This window comes from Corvus cornix, chromosome 3 (genome assembly GCF_000738735.6).
Source record: "Corvus cornix cornix isolate S_Up_H32 chromosome 3, ASM73873v5, whole genome shotgun sequence".
Taxonomy (NCBI): Eukaryota; Metazoa; Chordata; class Aves; order Passeriformes; family Corvidae; genus Corvus; species Corvus cornix.
Genome location: NC_047056.1, coordinates 52,421,736 through 52,445,883, shown reverse-complemented (window position 1 = coordinate 52,445,883; position 24,148 = coordinate 52,421,736). Strand labels below are relative to the sequence as shown.

The 24,148-nt window shown below is 42.6% G+C and overlaps 1 protein-coding gene across 3 annotated transcripts in view; it reads left to right on the top strand.

Moving 5' to 3' along the window:
• Positions 1–6,447: 6,447 nt before the first annotated feature.
• The window catches only part of HIVEP2 (HIVEP zinc finger 2), a 106,123-nt gene continuing 88,422 nt past the window's right edge, over positions 6,448–24,148 (top strand). For all 3 annotated transcript variants that reach the window (XM_010399982.3, XM_010400027.3, XM_010399990.3), the window contains exon 1: positions 6,448–6,553. The gene's annotated coding sequence lies outside the window, so the exon portion shown is untranslated. The remainder of the gene's footprint in view (positions 6,554–24,148) is intronic.

Here is a 24,148-nt window from a genome sequence, read left to right as displayed (position 1 = left end):
ACCATGTGGTAAGATCTAAAGGCTTCTGTAAGGATGTAGGCTTCCCTGTTTTTACATCTTCAAACTCACTGAATCTACAATGTAAATATCTGACAGATGAGGAGAGGAAAAAAATGTTGTCACAGGGATTAAAGATGGAGACAGATTGTGAGATGCCCTCCATGGTCAGATAAGAAATCACTGGCAGCTAAGAGCTCAGTCTGTTTCTCAAGTCCTATGACTTGGTAGCACTCCCAGCACCATACATCACTTAGCATCACAGAGGTCAATCTGTGTGCCTTTCGCTCCGTGTTAAACCTTCAGCAACCCTTTTTCTGCTGAAGCTTTTGACATATTTAGTTTATTACATCTGTCTTTGCGTTGCGATTCAGACCTGAACTTGTTTCATCCTTAAGTTTAAAGATCCCATCTGACATAAAGCACATTGATTTTGTGGATGATTTATGGAATAATGTCGGATGCCACTATTTTAAAAAATGTTACCGCCTTGCAAAAGTGAATGTCTTGTTTCTTTGTTTAGTAACATATTCAAAACACTTGAAAGGAAGTTTTGGAATAAGGAGATTTCTACCCTGGGGGATTAGTATCCTGTGCTTTCGTTAGGTCATGTCAGGCCATTGTTTTGCTTTCCTTATCATAAAGATCTTGTGTCTTTATTCATGCTCAGCTGTGGACTTGAGTTTCCTGGAAGAGAGTGAAATAATTAAGAAATAATACTACAAAATCATATGTTCCCTGTAGCTATGTTTGTTTAGTTGAAGGTAGTTCTGATCTGTAGTTACGTAGAGCAATGGGTGGTGTAGATACTTCCCATTAATAAGTGGTATCTTCTATCTGCGGTTCTGACTGTAGCTGAAAAGAAATAGGATTCTTCTGTATGAAAAGAACACGGAGAAATTCAGGGTCACCTCTCAAATGGCTAGTAAAACTGGGGTTTTCACCCCTGACTGCCAGCTGGGATTCTTAGTGGCTTTTTTTGTACTGGTGAATGACACGGTGGCAGGGTATGGGGAAAGGGCATGTTTAGTTTATTGCTGTAGATGCAGCCGCTGGGGAGGATGGCTGGGTACACAGGGTGGTTTATCAGCAGAAGTCATTAAAGTAGGGTGATTAATGTGGTGCCAGAGAAGGGCATGCGGTGTGTTGTGCTCGCACTTAAAATCTGTGTGAGCTGCCACACAAGGTCACACAGCCTAAATACAGTCCTGGTGAGAGGAGTTGCGGGAGGAAGAAGGGCAGTGCCAGCCTAAATTAAAATCTCATATCGCTGTGCAGTTTTGTCAGGTGATGGAAGAACACCTTCTTAATGACTTGCTAATGGGATGGATGAAGCTCCTCCGACTTGCCTTGCCTGGTAAATCTGGCTTGGTTCTGGTGTGACAGAGCTGAGATATTTGTATGAGTGATGTGAACTGTAGCTTTCATGGTCACACACTGGGATGCGTGTGCCTGCTTTGAAAATAAGCAGAATTTCTAGCACTGACAGTGAGATGCCTTTCTCCAGAACTAAATTTATCAATACAAGGAGGCATGAGAAGGCAAGGCTTGTTATGTCCCATATGCATGGGACTTTTCCTTTGAAATGTGTTATTCCATTTCCTCCAAGTGTTCCTTGGGGAAACAATTTGGATTGAGCATGCGTTTTACCATTGATTCTTCATTCGTCACTATCTGCTGCTAGATTTTTGTCATAGTTTGTTTACTTTTATTCACTGCCAAACACCGCCACTCTGCTTGCAGGCTGCAGTGTGATGTGCAGGTTGTAGTCCATGTAGAGAAGTCTTGGTAGAGCAGGGCAGGGGTGCTGTGGGTGACCCCATAAAACACACAACAGATGTGCAGCAGCCGACAGATGTGTCAGCCTGCCCAGTTAGCACAGAAACTACCTTCTGCACAGACCTCATTCTTCCAACCAAGGACCAACATGCTCTCTTATAAACAAAAATAAATGAATTGCACCTAGGGTATTGTAGCCTTTCCAGGGGGCAGCTCTGACTGGAGAAAACTGGAGAAAAAGGTCCTGGCAGAGGTTATACACCAAGGCTCTCTTCTTCATGTAAGTGGCAACAGCAGAAGGAGATGAAGCTGCACAGCCACATGAATAAATGTGCAGAATCTGAAACTTGCACTTCTGGCTCGTCTATGACATACCATCCTTTTATAGTGCGAGATGAAATGTCCAGCACCAAGTTTCAGCTGCCCTCAGCAGACATGCCATTACCTTCTGTCTCAGTGCATGGCCGTAATCTCATCCTGAAAAATAAGATTTTACCTTCCACTTACCCTTCTGGAGACAGCTTGTCAGAGCAACATGGTACCACAAACTTATCCTGCTTAATGTCAGCTAATTAAATTCATTTTTGAATATAGTACTAAGCCAATTTAATTCTGTCTTTCAGAGTCTGCAGAGACAGTTGTGACTTTCAGACGGGTTTCTGTCTCTGATTAGTGATCAAATCTCTTTGTGCTTCTCTAGACTGGCTCTGGCTGTCTTTTTCTGCATGTCTCTCATCAGTACTTGGGATGTTAGGGAATGGGATGTTTGCTCCTGTGCTTTTATATCCCCAGCATCTTCTGTCATATTTGACAACATCCTCTGTTTAATGACTTTTGTTCTCTGAAATGAGTTTCATTACTATGGCTGGAATAGAAATAGGAATTACTGTGAAATTCTCCTGGTGCTAGATCTTGATTTTAGAGGTTGTTTTTCAAAAGTGTTGATCTGTGGAGGGATGGTCATTGGAGTGACCTTCTAACTCTGAGCTCATATACCCACCTCTGGATGATCATCCACATCACAGTCCAAGTCACAGTCCGAGTGCAACAGCCTCCGGTAATGTTTACTGTCTGTCACTATTAATATATTTTTTTATTACAAACATTCATGAAAATAAGGGGCAGAATTAAAAGAAAGAAAAAAGGATTCATCTGAAAGAGAGAAAACGCAAAGCAAGTCATAGAGTGACAAAATGACAAAGAACAATATACGTGATTAATAAAGTAGTGCTGGTGGAATATATTATGCCAGGGACAGTCTAACAAGTGTTTTTAAGTTTTAGAGGCAATCTCTGCATGTTATCAAAGAAAGTCAAAGAAAAAATAGTTTGTCTGGAGATTTTCATGCTTTATTTTTTGTACGGCTCTGGCACGTCCCTCACTCCTTTTGTGCAGCTTTGTGCCAGGGAGTGCCTCCAATTTCCGGTTTCTAAATTCCCCCATGCCATTGGGCAGCAGATTATTGTGCATCACCGTGGAACCCCCGCTGCAGCTTACCCCCTGTTTGCAGCTGCATTTCCTTTCTCTCATTCTCTTCCCACTTGCCCTCCCACTTGTTGACCTGTTTGTGTTCAGACATTACAAAGGCAGAACTGAATAGTCGCTATCAGCAGTGTAATTCCCAGTTACTGAGAAACTACTGCTCCTGTTTTCCTCCCAGAGTGCAGCTGCAGTGTATGTGGAGACATGGTCTGGGGAAAAGCCTGTGTCATTGTCAAGCACCATGCCTCTTCTGCGTGGAGAAGAGGGCTTCAGTCTGTGTGGATGTCAGTCTGATATATTTTACTGTCACTTCATTCATTCATCCATTTTTTGTGTTGCATAGTAAAGCATACAGCAGTTGTGTCTGTAATGCAGCTTCTGATGGCAGAGAGAACTAAATACCAACTTTCTCACTTTTACTGAAATCCTGCTGAAGCTGTAAAATAGAAAACAGGTGCCAGGAAAGTAATACTTGAGACTTAAGTTTATTGAGAGGAAAGGACAGAAAAGCTTTTTTCAGATCATTAATTACATTTTAAATTTAATTTTAAACTCTACTTTTCTGAAAGCCTATTAAGAGGTATATATTTTTTTTAATTAGAAGCTGTAGTTTTTAATGAAATTCATAATAAAACCTATTATATGTATGTGGAGAGTTTTTGAGTATTGATACCTCCTGACCCGAGTTTAGTAAACTGTTCAATGCTTGTATATAACCAATGTAAGCATTTGGTTTAGCTGCTTTGTCTATTTCTAAAGTCCTTGTTCATTATTTAAATGAGCAGGTGGAGAAAGAATTGCTAAACCCCTGGTAAGTCCTAGAGCACAGCAGTGGTTTTATAGGGATTTTCTAAATACCTGTGCTTGTTAGGCCTCTGTAGCTCTGTTGGTGTGAGCACACTGTGTGCATTGATATGAATATTTTTAATACAAAAGATCACATATTTGCTTCTTCAGTGCTGTACTTCCTTGTAAGAAAGGAGTGCTTGGAGGCAAGAGGGTAATTTATCTGTAGTTTAGTATGTATAAATGCAGTTTTAGGGTAGTCCTAAGACCTGTAGACTCAGCTTTAGGAGGTGATGGCACACGTATGTGGAATTAAGTTGGAAGCAAAAATTTAACTTCAGCTTCCATTAATTTTTCTAACTGTGCCTAATACTGCATTTCCTTAAAACATTGCTTGTGAAAATGAAGGTTTTAATTGATAGCACTAGAGATTATCACTGTCTAGCTATAGAAAATAAACAGTTTGGACAAGAACTGTATTTATTTTCTTACTAGTCTCTCTTTCTGTAGAGACTATATTGATTTGTATGTTTAGTTCCCAGTCTTTCTCCCACTGAGATTTTAAGTGCTGGGTCCCCAATGGATTTCTGTCAACACTAACTATTTCCGTAATTGCTAGAACCACGTACTTAAATACCTCCCATATAATTTCCATTTCTATTTCATTTCGCAACAGCTTCCATGCTTCTGCTTCACCTAGAAAGACTTTGCTTTTGCCTTGAAGAGGCTCTTCTAGGACTTGAAATTTTTAAGTGTAGTTTTGGGACTTTGGTGTTTGTTTCTCACCACAGGTAAGGAACTAGGAGGCCTCTGATAGATCTTTGTAAAAGATCTTGAAAGTTGTCAGGGTCATGAGTAATTACATCAGTTCTTACCTGTTGCTCGTCAGAGCCTCTGGATCCACTAGAAGTGGTTTGTTTTGAGCAGTTTTGGCTTTTCTCTATATGGCCTCTGAGATCCCTCCATCTCAACTGTGAGCAGAGAGGCAGCAAGCTCTGAAATGAGGCATGACTTGTGGCCTTGAAAATCTGGACCTGGCCAAGGAAGAGGATAAAGACTCAGTGAAGAAATATGAGCAAAAGAGAATCAAATGGAGAATTACAAACGGATTTCCTACAGGATACTGAAGAGCAAGAAGCCAATGGTAGCTGGTGACAGTTAGCAACTTGAGTTAGGTTTGAACTGATTCACTAGAGATGATAGACGCTTGGTTCCATGTATGCTGTATATTTCTGTTCATGATGTAGCTATCTGGTGGTCTTTCTTTTAAATTCATATGGTGATTTAGGACTTCAAAATGAAAGTATTCATGAGAGTTTTCATTTTCTAGCAGTACTGTTAACAGACATCAAGGAAAAAAAAAAAAAAGGTTTAAATTAATTATTCACCTGAAAAGTCCTGGTAGTTTGCAAGGCAAATGATTAGGTGCAGTGACTGGGGACAGATTAATTAAATGACTCAAAATAAATCTGCAAGCAGAAAAAGAATGTGTTGCATGTCTTACTGTACTTTTCTGTTGAAGGCAGTTGTCCATGTTTCTCCTTCTGTGTGGGGTATGTCACAAATGATTTCTCTGGGAAGGAAGATTCTTTTTAAGCCTTCAATGGGTTGAGAAAAATTTTGCTTTTGAAATTTGATTTTCTTCTTGAAAACCACTTACCCTAGGATAAGATGCAGCTTGTAGAGTAGAAGGAAGATCAGCTTCTGTTTGGGGAGGCTTGATTAAAAAATTGGATAGTTTGTTTGCTGCAGTGTGTCTTGTCAATGCAGATAACGCTGCTAATACAAGCTCATTTTCCATATCTGCATTGGTTACCTGCCAAAATATTTAAAAACAGACTCACCCATCAGGTAATTTTAAAAAGGCAAATTATTATAAATAAGGAAATTGTAGTCACCAGTAGGAAATAAATGCTTTCCTACAATCCCTTGATCTCAAAAAAATAGATTGCAAGAGAGCTCCAGTGGTGCGTCTTCTTCCAAACCATCAGTTGACAATGTTACGGGAAAAAGAAAAGGAAAGGTAAAGCCAAACTGCCAATGCATTGGTGCACTGGTGAAAAGAACTGCATCCTTTTCAAGGACCTGACAAATAGGAAATCTGAAATTCTATATCTGTCCACCAGACAGTAACACCACCTGCTTTAACATTGAAAACTAGTTTTCATTGCTTTGATAGTATGCCTGGAATCTGGTCTGGAGCAGTGGGCCAAAACAGTTTGGCTACAGCAGGGAAGTTTTGCTTGCCATTGTGAATGGCAAAATGTTTTCTGTGAGCCTGGAAAGAGCTCAGACCCTGTTAATGCACAGGATGAATGTGTGAAATGCACAAACATATTGGCAGAGCTTGCTGTAAACCTCTGAATATGATGAACTTAGTATCTGGATTTGTTATATTTTCAGGTGGGACCCTCTCCTGACATGTGATCTACAGTGAGCTCCTTTGACTCCTATGATGACAATGTTATCACTGCCACATCTCTGGGAACCAGTTATTCACAAGTACATGGTATGTGAACGTCTGCATCTTACATTAACCATTCCTTGTTGGAACAACACAGAAACAATAACAAGAAGGTGCTAAAAGTCATTGAAGTACACGTTAAGCCACATGTACAACCAGTTACATGGAGCTGTTCCAGGAGATGTTTATCTGCTAGGCCTGCTCTGTATGCAGAATGGTGAACTGATTTAACTTGAACAGGTTTTTGTTCACAGATATTGGTAGAAGCATTCTACTGATGTTTCCTTTGGATGAGGTTATACTGGTACAGTGATGATATGTAGATATACAGATGTTTATTCTCTCCCTCAAGAAGGAGGGAGTAGTAAGCAGTAGCGTGAAGGGTTCTGTGTTTTAACTGTATTGCTGCACTTACAGCAGTACTTTTTTTGCATTTAGGAAAGGTCTTCAATTGTTTGCTTTCTTCATTCCATTTTCAATTTCTGGTCAGTCTAAATTAGATTAATTTCACACACCAGTGAATCCCTAAAGAAGTGTAAATTAACTCCATTTTACCAAACTCAGCCAGATGATGGCAGTTATTCCCTTGATGTTTATCTTTACATCACCCACCATCTTTGGCCAAGATTTCAATAGGAAGTAAATTCATATTTGAGCCTGTTTTCCTCACCCTGTATAAGGAAATGGAGACTGAGATCCACATCTGGTAAAGGGAGGCTATTCAATTTCTGGCCTATAAGGCAAAAAATCTAAGGTCACTGATAGCTGGCATGTTTTTCTTTTTTACAATTCCGGCTTGAAATTGTTAACACACTCAAGTTCTGTAAGACTATGGCAAAATGGTTTTATGAGAGTGATTACATTGTTGTTTTAGGTTCTAAAGCAGTTCATAGCACACCATGTAGCTGTTGGCATGGAACATCTTCATCTGATTTATGGCCCAATGCAACTCCCACCAAAGCTGGCAGAAAAAAGTTTCTTCATGCTGATGGGTGTGGAATTGCGCTGCATGTAACACCTGAGACTTCTGTTAAAGTAATGTTCCCTGCTTGGATTTTTTTTTTTTTTTTAACATTTGACATTTCTTAGAGATTAAGTATTAAAGATACAAATGTAAAACAGAATTACAAGGAAATGGATAGACAAAATAACCAGAAGAGGACTCAATTAGTGAAATGCTTGTTATAAGTGATAAGGAGAGATGACTGTTCTCTCTGAAAGTATATATCTGGGTTTAATGCACTGTATTTTTATATGTAATTTTGAAGGCAATGTTTGTCAGAAATATGGATGATCTTCTGCTACAGCAGTGAGAGAGGGAAAGCAAGGTAGAAGTCTTACAGAGAGCAGGAAGAGAAAGCTCTTGCTTTGTTGATCAATGCAGTGTGTTTTGGGAGAGCAGTTCACAACTTGGGTAGCCTGTGTGTTGGATGGTAAAGGTTTCCACATCTGGCTGGACAAGTTCAAAGAGAAGCTCCCAGAGCTTCTGAAGTGAGAGAGCATTGCACCTGCTTCTGCTGGCAGGGCTTCCAGCATGCCTTTGTAGCCACCACCCTCAGTAATCTCTGCTGGCCAAACACCATTAACATGACCCTTTGCAGACTGTTTGTATTTGTTCAGATATCTCATCTGTCGTCCATATCTAAGCACCTTTTCAGGAGGGATACAGGAATAATCATTCTGCTGCTCATGTTTCTTCTGAGTTGATTAATTTTTAAACATCCAGAATTATTTGTTGGTACATGTTTTTGTTAATAATTTGTTTTGGTGTGTGTGTGTAAGCATTGGTAATGGAAAGCTGGTTTGAAGAAGATGAGTTTCATGTCCGGCAGGGGCAGAGGTCTGGAAAGGACCCAGCAGACCAGCTAGTCTGTCTTCCTGCCATCACAGGTATCTCATCATGAAAAGCGTGAATGCGTCTTGGTTGACAGTTTCACTTTTCTGGTGGAATGTAGCTTTCTGCCAGTGCAGGGGACCTCTTGGAGTGCCAAGGGCAGGTGGTGGGGAGAGGCAGCTGTCAGAGTGGTGACCACTTGCAGATCTCAGTGTTCCCAGCACAAAGAGCAAGCAGCCATCTCACAGCTGTACTTCTAATGAGCTGTAGGGCAAGGGAAGCTGTGTCTTCCATCTCATGAAGCCTCTGATATGCGGCAATAACCTTCACGGGTTTGCCATCTACCCAAATCAAAGTGAAATTTCCTTTGACTGGTGACCACAGGAGTCAGAAAGAAGTGAAGGTTTTCATGTTTATTTTTTATTTTGGGTGTTATTTTGGTTCTCCTCTTTTGCTGGTTCTCATATAGCATTGCAAACATTTCAGTAAACTAATCTGCAGGACCACAGCTCATAAAAGATCGACCTGCCAGAGGATGAGGCTCTGCTTATTACGGGAAAGCTTCTGAGACAGTGACAGCTGAAAAGATTGCACACTTCCACAGGAAATTAAATTTGATGTAATATAGTGAAAGAATGACAAAATAGAAAGGGTATATATAACATATTTGTGATTATTAAGCAGTAGAAAAATGAAAACTTGAGATCCAATAAAGTGCATGTAATTTAGATATGGACAGAAGATTTCCAATAGTTTTTTTAAACTTTGGCTGTCTACTTTGCTTTGCCTTCTCTCAGTGTTGTTATTTCAATGTATCCTTAACTTCTTAGAATCATAGAATAGCTTGGGTTGGAAAGGACTTTTAAAGATCATCTAGTTCCAACACCCCTGCCATGGGCAGGAACACTTTCCACTAGACCAGGTTGCTCAGAGCACCATCCAGCTTGGCCTGGAACACTTCCAGGGATGGGGCATCCACAGCTGCTCTGGGAAACCTGTTCCAGTGTCTCATAAAATTGTGTTAACTTTTAGGCACATTAGATTTTAAAGAATGTAAGTCAAGTTCCAGAGCAGTCTTATGTTATCCAGGTAGATTGCACTCTTCAGCAGAAGGTGCCTATGTGGCACCAGACTGGGAGAGGCAAGAGCTTCCTCTTTGCTTTGTCCTTTTCCCTTGTGGATGTGCAGTGCCAACAGAAGGGGGAGGCTTTTCTTCCCTGTCTGCCCATGCCTGTCGCTGAGGTGCAGCATGGTGCTCCATGGTCTGTGGAAGGCCTAGCCCTGTCCCAGCTGCCAGCTGGGGTCACAGGTGTCGTGTGGACCCACTGGGGATTGTTCAGGTGACATACATGGTTGGTACTGAGGCCCTTGTTGCTAACCCAAGGCACAGGGTTGCATGTGATGTGTCTCCTTTTCCTCTCTTCCTTGGGGTCAGCGTAGGTGCCACAGTGAGCCTGACTCTCTCCTGGCCAGGTGCTTCACAGCAAAACATAGGTTTTCTTTCAGACGGGATGGTAATAACTTACAACACCTTAATAATTTTTCCTTTTAAGATCTAGTTACCTGCAGTTGGAAAGAGTAAGCAGGGCTCTGGCAGATTTAACTTTATTAACCATCATAAATCCTTTCCTTTTTGACTCTAATCAGCCCCTGGAGTCCTTTTACTGCTCTTGACATTGCACTGGCCTTTCATCACGGCACAATATACATTTTCCTGTAACTAGAAAACTGGTGGCGAGAGCCTTACGTAAACTCGAGGTAATGGACACTGCGATGGGGACGTGCAACTGTCAGATGCTTGCTGATGATGGAAGGAGGCGAGGGAGCTTATGCTGCCAGCATGGCTCTGCCCTCTGTGGAGGGCAGAAGAGGGAACCCGAAAGCACAGGCACTCACAGGGGCTCGTGTGCATCCCCTAGCACCTGGGGACAGGGGATCAGCTGCCTTGCTCTGGCCCAAACAGAGACACAGAGACAGCAGTGATTTTGTGTCTTATTTTGGCAAGTGGGCACCAGGGGCCAACCCAGCCTCAGAAGGCCCCTCTGTGCTCAGCCCCCAGCCCACATCCCTGGGGCAGAGAGTGGCCGGAGCCTGCCAGCAGGCAGCTTGCTGGCCCAGCCACCAGGAATGGGGGGGCTGGGAGCGGCACAGGGACCAGTCAAACCTGCACGGGTAGAGGTGCTGGGTGAATGGGGCTTTTCTGAGCTGGGGACAACACTAAAAGGAAGGAGTGTTACCAGGTGGTCGAGGGGCAGGCACCAAGGCAACAAATGCTGCCTTCATAAAGTCACTACCTGGGTTATTGCCTCTCTGTCCAGCCTGTGCACAAAATGCTCCGGAAACCAAGAGGGGAATTCCCCGGTCGGTAGTCTGTCTGTCTCTCTGCTGTCCAGGAATTCATGGGAAGGAGAAGGCATCCCAAGAATCTGCCCCAGTGTGCAGGGACAGTAAATTCCCTCTTGTTTTTCCATACACACAAGTCAGCAAGTTTCTTCAGCAAACGCTTTAATTTTAAGCTTAATACTATGCAAATATTTAACTTGGGACAAAAAAAGCCTCAAGCTGGCTTCACAACATGGATTGGCTTTCAGTTGTTTCTGCAGGTACAGATCCTATGTTTACGTACACGAATGGCTGTTTGTTTGTTTGTTTATTTACTATGGTAATTTTTTAAATAAAGAACTTGGATATTTTTGTACTCTGCTTTTGCTTTGAATATAAAAATCTTTATATTTGCAATTCGTGTACAGGCATTTTCAGAAGCTTTGGCAAAAGGCTCAGATCTGCTGAAGATAATCACTGTAGGCTGAATCTTTAGGATGACACAACTGTACTGACTTTTTTTTTTTTTAACTGAAGTGCCCAAAGCTGTGCTCACCACTGATATCCTGCCAGCCTAAGTTATGAAAGAAAGGTATCGAAAGATATGGTACCTACTGCAGTGTAATTTGTTTGTCCGGACAAATGGGTACAAAAGAATATTCAGCAGTGTCAAGAGCATTAGCAATAAATATGTTTACTAGGTTTCAAAAGTCTGCTTAAATGCTACCTTGAAAGATAATCCTTTTCTGTATCCACATCTATCTCATACATTTATGCTTTCTGCAGGCCTCATTTCAGCTGCTGCATGCGTGAAAGCAGTCTCCTATTAAAGAGGGAAAGACCATAGTCCTGTGGACCTTCTGTACTGTGCTCAGTGTGTGAGCTATTGAGTACATGAAGACGAGAATAGCTGTGTCAAGTGTGTTTCATTTGCATGTGGCAAGATAGAAAAAGCAAACTCTGTGTGAAGACGAGCAGGCAAGAAAGACACTGAATGCCGTAAATACTAAAGGAGTTAATGCTATGCAGTGATTCTGCTTCTGTTATAGGAAGTGTAAGAACAGTATGCTTCCTGGCGTACGTCGCCATCCAAACTGCAAAGGTTTCAGTTCCATGGCAACATGAAGGCCTGACTGTGCTGAAGGTGTATGTATTAATGCATTCAGAGTGAGGGGTTGGGACGGAGCTGGGCAAAAATAAAATGCACCAAAATTTTTCCTGTTGACTTATTTATGTATAAAGTAAAGCCTTTGTTCTTAGAAAATCAAAGCTGACATGAATACACCTGCTCCCCCCACCAATTCTCTCTGATTCTTTTTTACATACATTTTTCTCAGGCAAAAAGTAAATAAAGAGGCTGTTTTTCTGAGGGTTTTTTATAAGACTGTAAGTGCAGCAGCACTTGAATGTTGCCAGAAAATAATATTAATCCCTGAGACAGTGGTATATCTGTAGAGAGAAAGACTTGGGATGGGGGTGGAATGGCATATTGTTTCCAAGATGTAGTGCTTTACAGAGCAAAGTGAAGCAGTGGGTGGTTGGTTGGTTTTTGTTTGTTTGGTGGTTTTTTTATTTTTATTATTTTCCTTGATCCTTTTGATCTGCCCTCTTTCTGCCTTTCTCTACATCTACTTCCAGTTTCCCCTACCTCCGCTGGCTGAGGAGCAGGAAACAAGCTCTGTTTCCTGACATCCAAAGAAATATAAAAGTACAAGGAAACAGTGTATTTTGTTTTCCCAGCTGACTTGGATTCACAGACCTGCACTAGAAAGGCACCTGCTCCCAGAGGGTCAGGAGTCACCCTCCAGAACAACTGGGCAATCGGCCAGGGAATAACTGAGAGCTGATCATTATGGGAATTTTGTTTGATCTGCTTGGTTGACTGCAAGAATGTAGGATGGGGGATTGTGATAAATATATTTTGCTCAGGGTGAAGAACTACCTCAGGCTGATCCTGCCAGCTGTGCTGATGGGTGGGTGAATTGCAGATTTGCAAGGTTTAAAGTCAGACTGTGCAGTAGGAGAACCTCCAGATGTTGGTATTTGTGAGGCTAACAGCAGTGCTAATCTGGCATGGTAAAGCTGACAAGTGGCAAGTTAAACTGGATTTACAGCTGCTCTGTATTGCTAAAACAGGCAAAGCAGCCAGAACATACCAGTGGATCTACCCTATAGATTTCAGCAAGGTTTCTCTGTCTAACGGGGAAAAATACAGCTCTGCAGTTGGAAGTTGCTGTGCAACAAGAGAGCAGTTCACCAACTTTGAACTGCAGTTACGCTGTGCAAGAGGAGAGGAGGAATAAAATTCATCTCTCTTTTAATCTGTATCCTTTTTCTCCTTTTTTTTTTTAAATTTGTTTTGGTTTGGGGTTTTTGTTTGTTTGTTGTTAAATAGCAGCAGGAATGTATTTTTTCTTAAAAACAAGCCTTGCTTCCATTGCAGTGGGAACCTTGTCTTTGAGATTCTGTTTGGAGGAAATTTCACCCTCTTCAGGAGACCAGTGCAATGTGGGTAAATCTTTTCTAGGGGAATAAATAGCATTGAAATGATCCTGTCTTGGCATTCCACAAAGGGCTGGATTTCACCCTCCAGGCAGTAGAGCTGCAAAGTAAGAAGCTGTCATTTTTAAATGTTCTCTTTCTTAGGCAGAGCAGCACTGGTAAGACCAGGTCCCTTGCTGATGCTGCACTTGACATTCTCCCAGTTTCGCTGTTGTTGTTGTGGCTTCTGATTTCTGCACAGCCCCCCAAAACAAGGAAGCAGAAGTAGCTCACTAAATACTAGCATATGCTTCCCAAATTGTGTCACACCTTCATTTTCCTGAGTTTTGACAAAGGAACTGGGTATGCAACCCTAAATGAAGAGGAGGAACCTCTCCAACCAACAATGTAGCAAGAGAGGTGAAGGATTCCCTTGTAGGTGTCCCTGCCTGATATAACCCTCCGAACAGCCCAGCTACTATTTGTCAGCACCTTCCCAGGGGAATACCTCAGTCAGCTTGCCAGGAAGGATGAAGAGAAAGCACCAAGAGGAACATCAAAGAAAGAAGAAAAGGAGGAGAGGAATCAAGGATGGGAAGAGTGAGGAAACAGAGCAAAGGCAGAAGGGTGATCAGAGAAAAAACAGGGGGCTGGGAAGAGTGCAGCAAAGAGATGTTCCTCTGGTGCCTGTGAGGGAAAACCTGGTTTTCAGGTGTAATGTAGACAAAACCAAACCAAACAAAAAAGAGAGCGAGAAAATTAAAGTGCACAAAGTGGGAGAAGACACCGGAGGGAGGAGAATTCAGATTGACATGAAGAGGAGAAAATACATAAAATACATGGATGAATTTCGTACCATTGTGCAGCCTATTTTATTTAAATAGTAGTTGCTAAGTTTGTAGCATCAAGAACTTGTGACCTTCATGTGGAGGTTTTGGAGGCTGGTGAGGAGCAGTAGGGCCATGTTGGGAGGCTGATGCAGGCACCAGAATGGGTGGTTGGAGGCAAATCTTTTCTGTGCACTGTGTCTGGAAGCCTAAAGCCAGTAGGAATATCCCCAAAGAAAATTGCTCATCCTGCATCTGAAGACTGACAGTCATAAAAATGTGCCTTCTTCTCTCTGAAGGTATCTGAGGAAGGGCTGTTGCCATGCAAACCAGGGATAAGGGCTTCCTCTAGATCCCTCTTCCAGTTGTTCAAGCTATCTAGGCTACCAGAAATAAAGAGCTGAATGGAAATTTCAGTTCTGGCTGTGAAAAAGAAGCTTTTGAATGAATTCTGCATCAAATAATGAATGTCTTCTTTCCTCCTCCTCTCCACCTACCTTGTTCCTAAACATTAACATTTCATGTCAGTTGAGCTAAGTTTGGTGTCAGACTCACAGGATCCTGCTGAAAAATACACCCCTGTTTTGTGGCAAGCCAGAGAAGATGAGAGGCTTGTGGTGTTTTTCCTTCTCAATCTCTGCTCTTCTGGGAAAAGCAGCTAAGGCTGTGTGAAGCTGTCTTCTTCCCACTCTCCTAAACTTCACTCCTAAAAATGCTGCTCTCTCAACAGCTTTGCTGCTTCTCTGAAGGAGGCATGGCTTGGCCCACTTAGTGCCATCACTTGCCAGGGGATGTTTTCTCAGATTGTGGTGAGTTCCATCATGATAGGAGGCTGAAGAAGGTTGTTGTGGAACAAGTCATTGGTATCGCTATCTGTGTCATTTGAAAATGGTTATTTAAGCACAAAAGGGAAGAAAGAGATCAGAAATTATGAGATTAAAACCCTATCTGAAGCTCCAAACCTCCAAATAACTTCTGCCATTTCTGCTGCTTCTTTTCTAAACACTTAGACTGTATTTGCTTTATATTTTTACACTTTTCTCCAGAACCACCAAGGTGAAAAACATCCTTTCTCTGAAATAGTTTGTTTTGTGGGCAGTGGTACCAGTGTGTGTTCTCTGTGGCCCTTTTCCCACCAAGACTTGTCGACCACCTTGTGTATGTTGCTGCCAGGCTGAGGCTTACACCCTGGCTTGCTGCCACAGTGGCCATGCAACACCATGGCTGATCTTGGGGCATCAGTCTAGAATTCCTCCTCAGAGCCAGCTACCAGTTTTCCCCAGACTTTTTAGAATGTCATTACTGAAATGCAAGAAGGTAACAAATGTCTGCAGAGGTGGAGAAATGTGCATTCAAAACAGTGGGTTTGTTGTACAAGAAGAGGAAGAGTTCTTTGGGCACTCATCTCTGAGATACTCTGCAGTGTGTGGTAGTATTTCATGTTAAAAGCATGGGGACAGGAGAGACCTGGAAACCTTAATAATTTTTCCTACTATAGAGAAAGCAAGTGGTGAAAAGGCACAAGAAGGAGATGTTGGTGAAAACAGACCTTTTGACAGTGAGCGTGGTCTTGCTGCTTTTGGTGGCGTGAGTAGAGACATTCCTGTATCTCACTGTAGTGATGCAGAGATGTGCTGATACTTGCTTATTTTGATCAGAGCTGAAATGCAGAGACAAAAAAATTTCATGTTGCCTTGGAGTGCTGTAATACACCTGAAATCAAAGCCAGTTTGATGTGAAAATTATGATGGCTGATGTTTGTGTAACCCCAAATCTCTCAACCTGTACCTGAATTTACTTCTCAGTTCTTAGAGGAAAACCATCCTTCCCACAGACGCCATGTGAACAGGACAGCCATTTCTACACAACAGGAGGAGTTTTTTTCCCTTCTCTCACCTTGGTGTCCAAGCAAATAGGAATCAAATTTAACCCTCAGTGTTTGTTTCAGGCCCTCTGAGTCTTTAATTCGTTGCCATCAGCAAAACAATTATTTTTGATAGGCACACTAGTTGTTTGTTAATTTGTTTATAATCCGTTTTCTAGGAGGTTGCTTTGATGTGGGAGGAACTGAATTCTTTGGGTGCAAATATTTGCTGTTGACTCTCTTAGTCATTAAGAGATGTTTTCCACATTAAGGTGCCTTTACTTTTAAGGGAAAATGTCAAGCATCTTCTGATACCAGAAACATGAAATGTGTGGCTGCCTAAAGAGGAACCATTTGCTGAGCTGCAGCATGTGAGGGCAGGAGGGACCAAGACCAGCCCACGCCTTCTCCAGTCTGCTGGGGAGAGGCCAAACAACCCCCAGGCCCCCCTGGCTGCTTTGCTGCTATGGCTGTCCACAGCAGCCCCCCAGGACCTGAGACCCCACAGGTGCTGGTTTCAGCTATTGACCTACATCCCTGCTGAAATGGCTTCACACTAAAAGATGTCACTGTTCTTTTCCGAAAAGAATGTGTCTTTTTTTCTCAGGCTTTTTTCTTTTAAATAAATTCTCTTGCCACCTTTTTGTATTTTCTGACTGCAGCTCTTTTAAGGCTCCCTGCTGCTGCAGTTTTTGCCTTTGTATAGGTTATTTTTGGAAATTGGGGAACCAGGAGGAGGGAAGAAATTTAGGGGAGTTAACTGCAGTAGAAGTAGAAAGCTCTTTCCCTTGGTGTGCTCTTTCTTCCCTATCCTTTCTTCTCATGACCTCTGTGGTCCAATCCCCGTTGCATTGCTCATTCCAGGGCAAGCCGTAGCCGACCCTCTTTGTGCCCAGCGAGTGGCTCCTTCCCACACGGTGCTGCTTTGCAAGCTGTCCTTGCTTCTTCCTCCCTGCAGTGGCTGCTGCTTCTCTGCTGCTTTTCTGGGTCAGCCACTTGGCCAAAAAGTGGGTAGGTGGTCAAGCAGAGTTTTGAGAGCTGTGAAACACTGGAGGCACTTGGGAGGTTATGTGCCTTAGGGTAAATTGTATGCAGAGAAGAATGTGTTCCCTTCCTTGTTTCCTCAGGGGCGTGGCCCCCTCAAGGTGGTTGGCTTTTTCTTGAAATGCCGGTGGTTTTTTTTGTATTAGAAGTGTCACATGATGACTGCCAAACTTTGTAAGAAAAAGCAAATTCTTTGGAAGACTGAGAAACAGCAACTGAAACCTGACCTGGCAGAGAGACCAGGAGCTCACCTTTTGGATCTGGTGCATGGGGCAGGCAGTGGTAGGCACAGGCCCCCAGAATGCCTGAACTCTTGTGAACAGGAAAAATCAATTCACCACAAAAATGTGAGGAGAAGTTTTCTATGAAGGAGCAACCAAGGACTCTTTTTCCCGTATAGGTTTTCTAAAATCACTAGCGCATCGAAAGTCATTGACCATACGGTAAGTCAGGCTGCTGAGAAAGTATCCAGATAATTGAAATGCCTGTGATTACCCAGGAAAACTTGCTGATGTTTACACTGCTGTCAGGTATTGAAGTCACACCATACTACTTGTTGCGGTATCTTGCAATAGGTTTTAAAATAGATTGACATCCCAGTACAAAGTGGGAATTTTCCTAATTTTTTCTGTGGTTATGAAAATGCTTAAATAGCAGTGTAGCACAGTAAATGTTAAACACTAAAAGCAGGGTTTATGTGTACTGATAAGAGGATGTTGGTAGAGAAGGAAGTAATTTGAGTTTGAGAGCAGTATGGTGGAAGTTAAAGCAGGGGTTTGTTACAGACTCAGAGCAGTAACATGGTGACTTTAAGGGATGGATTTGGGTCAGCATCATACTGAGAGGTGATATTGAGGAAGACTTTAACCGTAAAGAAATAAATTTTTGAAAAGATGATTCTGTACACGAAGCCGCACAACTGATGCAAAAATCCAGCCAAATATGAGGAGAATGAAATCAAAAGGACAAGAGGTACTGTCTCAACATACATAGAAATGGAGGGGGTTTTTCTATCATGCTATTGCAGAGATGAATGAAACTGTGCAGAATGGTTATGCAAAATGTTTGCTGTAGGGAAATAGCCGTTTTCCATAGATTCTAGGAACGAGTACTGGCATGCTGCCGGCAGTGATTTATTTTCACCCAGCCCTGGTGCTTGTGTCTGGCACTCAATGAAATCTTCCAGGGTAAATTATTTATTTAATTAAGAATGGCCGCAGTTGCACTGAGAAACTGGCAGCACAGCAGCAGGAAGTCTGTTAGAGATTGCATCTAACTTCTTACAGATAGGCTGCTTATATATACTTTCATTAATTAATATAATAAATAATTGTATGTTGGCATTTTTGTTAATTAGCACAGTTCATAGTACTGACTGTGGTGAGTGTACTGCCATACATTGTAGAAATCTAATTTCTTGATTAAATCACCCAGAGGCTTGTGCAGCAAGCTAAGACATCACATTGTTGCTAACTGAACTGTTGAACTTTTCATAGGAAGAGGAGATTGTCAGTAAGAGAAGAGTCAAATTTATCAGTGCGTAAGCTGGAGCAACCCAAAAACTTTCATTTCAGTAGGCATTCCCATAAGAGCAAGGAGAGGAACCCCCCTCTTCTTATGCCAAGTTGGCAAGATAATGCTTTTTCTGTAATTTAACATATTCCAGAGATAAGAGATAAGAGCTGGTGGTTTGAGGGAGTCCAGGAAGAGAGGAATTTGGGTATAACTAACAAGTGAAACTGTCGTTTGAGGAGAAATCCCTGAAGAGTCTTTATGCGATTTTTTTCTGTGTTGTGTAACAAATATGAAAGATGAAGCAATGTGATTTGGTAATTGTACTTTTTTCAATAAATCGGATTTTTAAGAATGCTTTATGAGTTTGATCCTTGCGTTCTTTCCTTGGTTGTTGAGCAACAGGAAAAAACCTTGCAAGAGGAAAAGAAACCACCTCTTTTATAGGAAAATACTCATGGATTTAAGCTGTTCAGTTTGCCACAAAGGGAAAAAAATGGACAAAGGTTTTGAAAAATATCACAAATGGGCATTTCTGAAACATCAGACACACTTGGTTTTTAATGGGCCTAATAAGCAAATCAACATAGAGCTAAATACACCTTCTGGGGTGATCTCCCCTTTTGGCATTGGGGGTGGGGACCAGCCAGGAGGCTGCAGCCAAGCTGGGGCTATCTCCTTTACATAGGTTGGTTTGTACATTCTCCTTTCTTCCCCCTGCAGTTCCTTCAAGACCTTGCTGGCTCTGTGATGGTCCCTGCTGAAGCTGTTGGCATCAATGTCTGAAGCACCTCTCAACTTTGAGAGGTCAGCTTTTCTTTTCCTTGGCCAGGAATCTCCAGTGCTGCCAAAGCTGGAAGCAAGTGGGCAGGTGGTTGGAGATTGAGGAAAGGTTTCCCACTGTCCTGGCTGTGCTTTTATGTCTCAGAGGGGCTGCTCTTGCTGCCTGTCCTATGCAGCCAGTTGCTTCAGCCCACACTGGGCTGGTTTGGGCAGCTGGGCAGGCAGTGAGCTGTTGGGCAGCCAGGGATTTCTGATGGGTGAGCACTTTGGATTGGCTCCCCATGGTCACAGGCAAACTGCTGAGCTGGCAGAAGCACACAGCTGGCATTGAGAGGAAGAAGCAAAGTGGCATCCTCCCCTCTTGGGTGGCAGCTCGCCACTGGACTGACCTCACTGAAGCATGAAACTTCATCCTCAAGGGCAGGTCAGATCATGTACTTGTGAGGTTGTTAACACTTAAATACGATGTTACATTATCACAGTGCTCAGGGATGGAGAAAGTGAAGACAGTGGAGTTTCCTATGCTGCCCTTTTCCACTCCCCAGTTTTGGTGACCCCTAGTCGCTCTCTGTGTGTTTCCCTTTCCAGATGGAGTTAGAAATGGGTGTACATTCTGAATTAATTTTTTATTGGCCGTACCTGTGGATGAAGACTGTTTTTACTGATTTGTGATCAACCATCAAACTGAAATGAATGTCATTTCAGAATAGTCTCTTTGCAGTCACTGTTTTTATTTTTGCTTTACAGTATCTTTGAGGTACTCCTAGTTCTGTGCACTGGAATTACAGTCACGGAATGGTCTGGGTTGGAAGGGACCTATAAAGATTATCAAGTTCCCCACCCTGTCGTGGGCAGGGGCACCTTCCACTAAACCAGATTGCTCAGACCCCCATCCAATCTGGCCTTGAACACCTCCAGGGATAGGGCATCCACATCTTCTCTGGGAAAGCTATTCGGGTGCTTCACCATTCTCATAATAAAGGATTTCTTCTTTAAATCTAATCTACCCTCTTCCAGTTCAAAACCGTTGCCCCTTGTCCTATCACTACAGGCCCTGGTAAGAAATCCCTCTCTTACAGGACCCCTGTAGGTACTAGAAGGCTGTTACAAGGTCTCCCCAAAGCTTTCTCTTTCTTCTCCAGGCTGAATACCCCCAGCTCTCGCAGCCTGGCTTCACAGGAGAGGTGCTCCAGCCCTCTGATCATCTTTGTGGCTCTTTCTGGATCCACTCCAACAGATCTGTGTTTGACTTGTGGTTGTTACCAGAGCTGTGTATGGTATCCAGGTGGGGTCTTGCAGGAGCCCAGTAAAGGGGCAGAATCACATCCCTTGACCTGCTGGCCACACTGCTTTTGATGCAGCCCAAGATGCAGTTGGCTTTCTGTGCTTCAAGTGCACATTACTGGGTCATATCTAATTTTTCATCTACCAATATGTATTGGATTGGTATAGCAAGGTTTTGGTAGGAGGGAACTACAGTTGTGGCTTCTGTGAAAAGCTTCCAGAAGCTTCCCCTATGTTCAATGGAGCCAATGGCAGCTGGCTCCAAGGTGGACATGCTGCTGGACAAGGCTGGGCCCATCAGCAACAGAGGTGGCACCTCTGGAATAACAGATTTAAGAAGGAAAAGAAGTTGCTGCGCAGCAGCAATTGCATCCAGAGAAGAGCAGGGTGAGAACCTGTGAGAGCAACAGCCCTGCAGACACCAAGGCCAGTGAATAAGCAGGGGCAGGATGTGCTCCAGATACTGGAACGGAGAGTCCCCTGCAGCCCGCGGTGCAGACCATGGTGAGGCAGCTGTGCCCCTGCAGCCCATGGAGGTCCGGGGTGGAGCAGAGATCCACCTGCAGCCTGTGGAGGACCCCACACTGGAGCATGGGGATACCTGAAAGAGGCTGTGATCCCATGGGAAGCCTGTGCTCTCTCCTGTGGGGGGGACCCCACATGGGAGCAGGGAAATGAGTGTGAGGAGTGCTCCCCTTGAGGAGGAAGAAGCAGCAGAGACAATGTGTCTGAATACAACTCCATTCTCCATTCCACATCCCCCTACACTGCTGGCAGAGAGGAGGTAGAGAAAGTCTGGAGTGAAGTTAAGCTTGGCAAGAAGGGAAGGGTGAGGGGAAATTTTTTTAAGGTTTGGTTTTATTTCTCATTGTTCTACGCCAACTTTTTTGGCAAGAAATTAAACTTATTTGCCCCATCAAGTCTATTTTGTCTATTTGTGTAATGGCAACTGATGAGTGATCTCCCCCATCCTTTTCTCTTTTGTTGTGTTTTCTCTCCCGTGTCCATTTGAGGAAGGGAGCAACAGAGCAGCTGTGGTGGGCACCTAGTGTCCTGTCAAGTCAACCCACCACACAATACCCCCAAGTCCTCCATGGGGCTGCCTTAATCCATTCACCCCCTGTCTGTCCTGATACTGGGGGTTGCCCCGACCCATGTGCAGGTCCTTGGCCTTGGCCATGTTGAATTTAATGAGGTTCACACTGGCCCACTTCTCAAGCCTGTTAAGGTCCCTAGAGATGGCATCCTGTCCACCAAGTGTATCAATTGCACCGCTGGGCTCAGTGTCACCCGCAAACTTGCTAAGGGTGCACTCAATTCCACTGTGTCATTAACTAAGGTGTTGAACAGAATCAGTCCCAATAAGGTTCCACGAGGAACGCCACTTGATACAGATCCATTTGGACATTGAGAGGTTGACTGCAACTCTCTGGCCATGGCCATCCAGCCAGTTCCCTATCTATTGAATGGCCCAGCCATCAAATCCTTATCTCCTCAATGTAGAGAGACAGAGATGTTGTGTGAGACTGTATCAGAGACCTTAAAGAAGTCAAGATAATGCCATCAGTTTCTCTTTCCTTATCCACCAGTGCAGTCACTGTAGAATAATGTATAGAATAAATCTGTCATGTTTTGATGATTAACTTTATTTGGTCCCTTCAAGTCAAGTGCCATACATACAATGTGTACAGACCACTGAGACTGCTATTATTTTTCATCACCATATTCTAGAAACACTTCAAAGGAATTTTGGAAAAGACTAGATCTTAAAGTATTTTAGTTATTATCTTGGAATAGAGTTGTACACAGACAAGGCTATTGCTATCACATGCTAGTTTCTTATTTCAAGAAAATCTGGTTTCAGGTGCTCAGGCAATAGCTTTCTTTAGTTTTATGGTGTGATTTACTTTAGAGCTTTGACATAAACTAATTTACTGTTAACTATGCTACCAAATGTATCCAGTTTAGACTATATCATAGGTAGTGTTAATTTGAAATGTAACTTCAAGTATACTTATTTCCATAAATAAAAGTGTTTATTTTTGTGTTATATATCTAAAATAAGCACAAGTCCCACCACCATCATCCATTGTTACTCAGATTTCTTCAGGGGTGTTTGAATGCAAGGGGATGTATCAGAGTCCTGCTTCCAAATAGAGAAAAATCAATATGTAGTCTTAGAAGCCTGTGCTTCTATAATATTTTAATTTTGTTTTTCAGTTATGATCAATATTACCTGTTTTGCCAATGCTAGCAGTTAGAGAAAGGCCCTAAGACACTGATGTGCAGGCAGACTGAGAATAGCATGAACTATATTTGTATTTCTGACATCAGTGTCCTGGTTTATCTAATGTTGTATGATATGCTGACTAAATGCTCCATACTATCCCATCCTCAGTGAGCCAACATTTTCTAATATTGCCCCTTGTTTCAAAAATTGTAGAAATTTCAAATAATAATTTGTTAATGTAAGTTGTTCTCCTACTGTCTGTTTGGAAATCTCATAGTCTCTTTACTTTTCATAAACAATGTTCCTACACTACATTAATGTATATTCCAAATTGGATGCTCCTGGGCCAGTAAGAGAGAATTCATGAGCTTCCTACTTCAAATACAGCATTTTTAAAACTATCATGAAGTTGTTTTGTAATAGAACATCTCTGCACTCTTTAATACTTACTTAGATGGGTATACTTAGTTAGCACTGTAACCATGATCCCTGTTCTGTCCTTTACCTGTCCTGTTTTCGTTATATTTTCTCTGTATTGAAAAGCAACACATTTTTGCTACTGGAAACAGCAAAAGCTGCTCCTGCCAGATCTTAGTTTTTCCACCATATCTCCTTTTATCCCACAGATACCACCTTCACTGCCCATCTGTTACATTACCACATCTGTACCTATCCTCTGCAAGGTTTGCTGGGTTCTTCTCTGTTGCAAGAAGTCAGGCTTTTGAAAAGTCTGTTGCCTTCCAGAAAAGAAGTTGCACAAACCAGCCTTGTTCTAGGTCTCCCATGTGAGAAGTGGCAGAACCGACAGCTGGTTGAAAAAAAAAAAGGCAAGCAGAAAAATGAACTGTGCCAAAGATTTCACTTTCCAAATGGACTAAAATGCCTGTTTTATGCGAGCAAAGGGTTTTGACAGTTCTGTGTTCAAATAAGCCCTTTGTCTTTTAATTGATGTAGAGATTTGGATTACAACTGCTTAGTGAGTATTGACTGAGTCTGTAGCATCCTTTTCCTGGAGATGTGTGTGAAAGGAACATTAGCTGGAATGTTGTAGTAAGGTGCTAGAGAAATGGAGCCCTAGGACCCTTCCAAAATGCCTGGCTGCTGTGATTAACACATTCTGTCTCCCAACGGGCAGATGGCACATGGGAAGTTAACTTTCCAAAGACAGCTGGAAGTTGCAGGATCAGCCTGATGCCTCCCAAACATTTGAGCAGTTTCTGCTTGAAAATTGCTGTTCAAACGCAGAAATATGCAGTATATGCTGCGGCTTCCTTTTTCCCAGTCCAGGTTTAAACAGACCTTTTGAGGATTATGAATGCAACCCTAAAAGTTAGTCTGTTTCACAGTATTTATTTTGAGCTTCAGATCCTGATCTCTGTTCTATGTTTAATTTGAGTAATGGTTAATAGGGCCATCCAGAGTTGTCCACAGAGGTTTATGTCTTTAATTAAATGCAGAG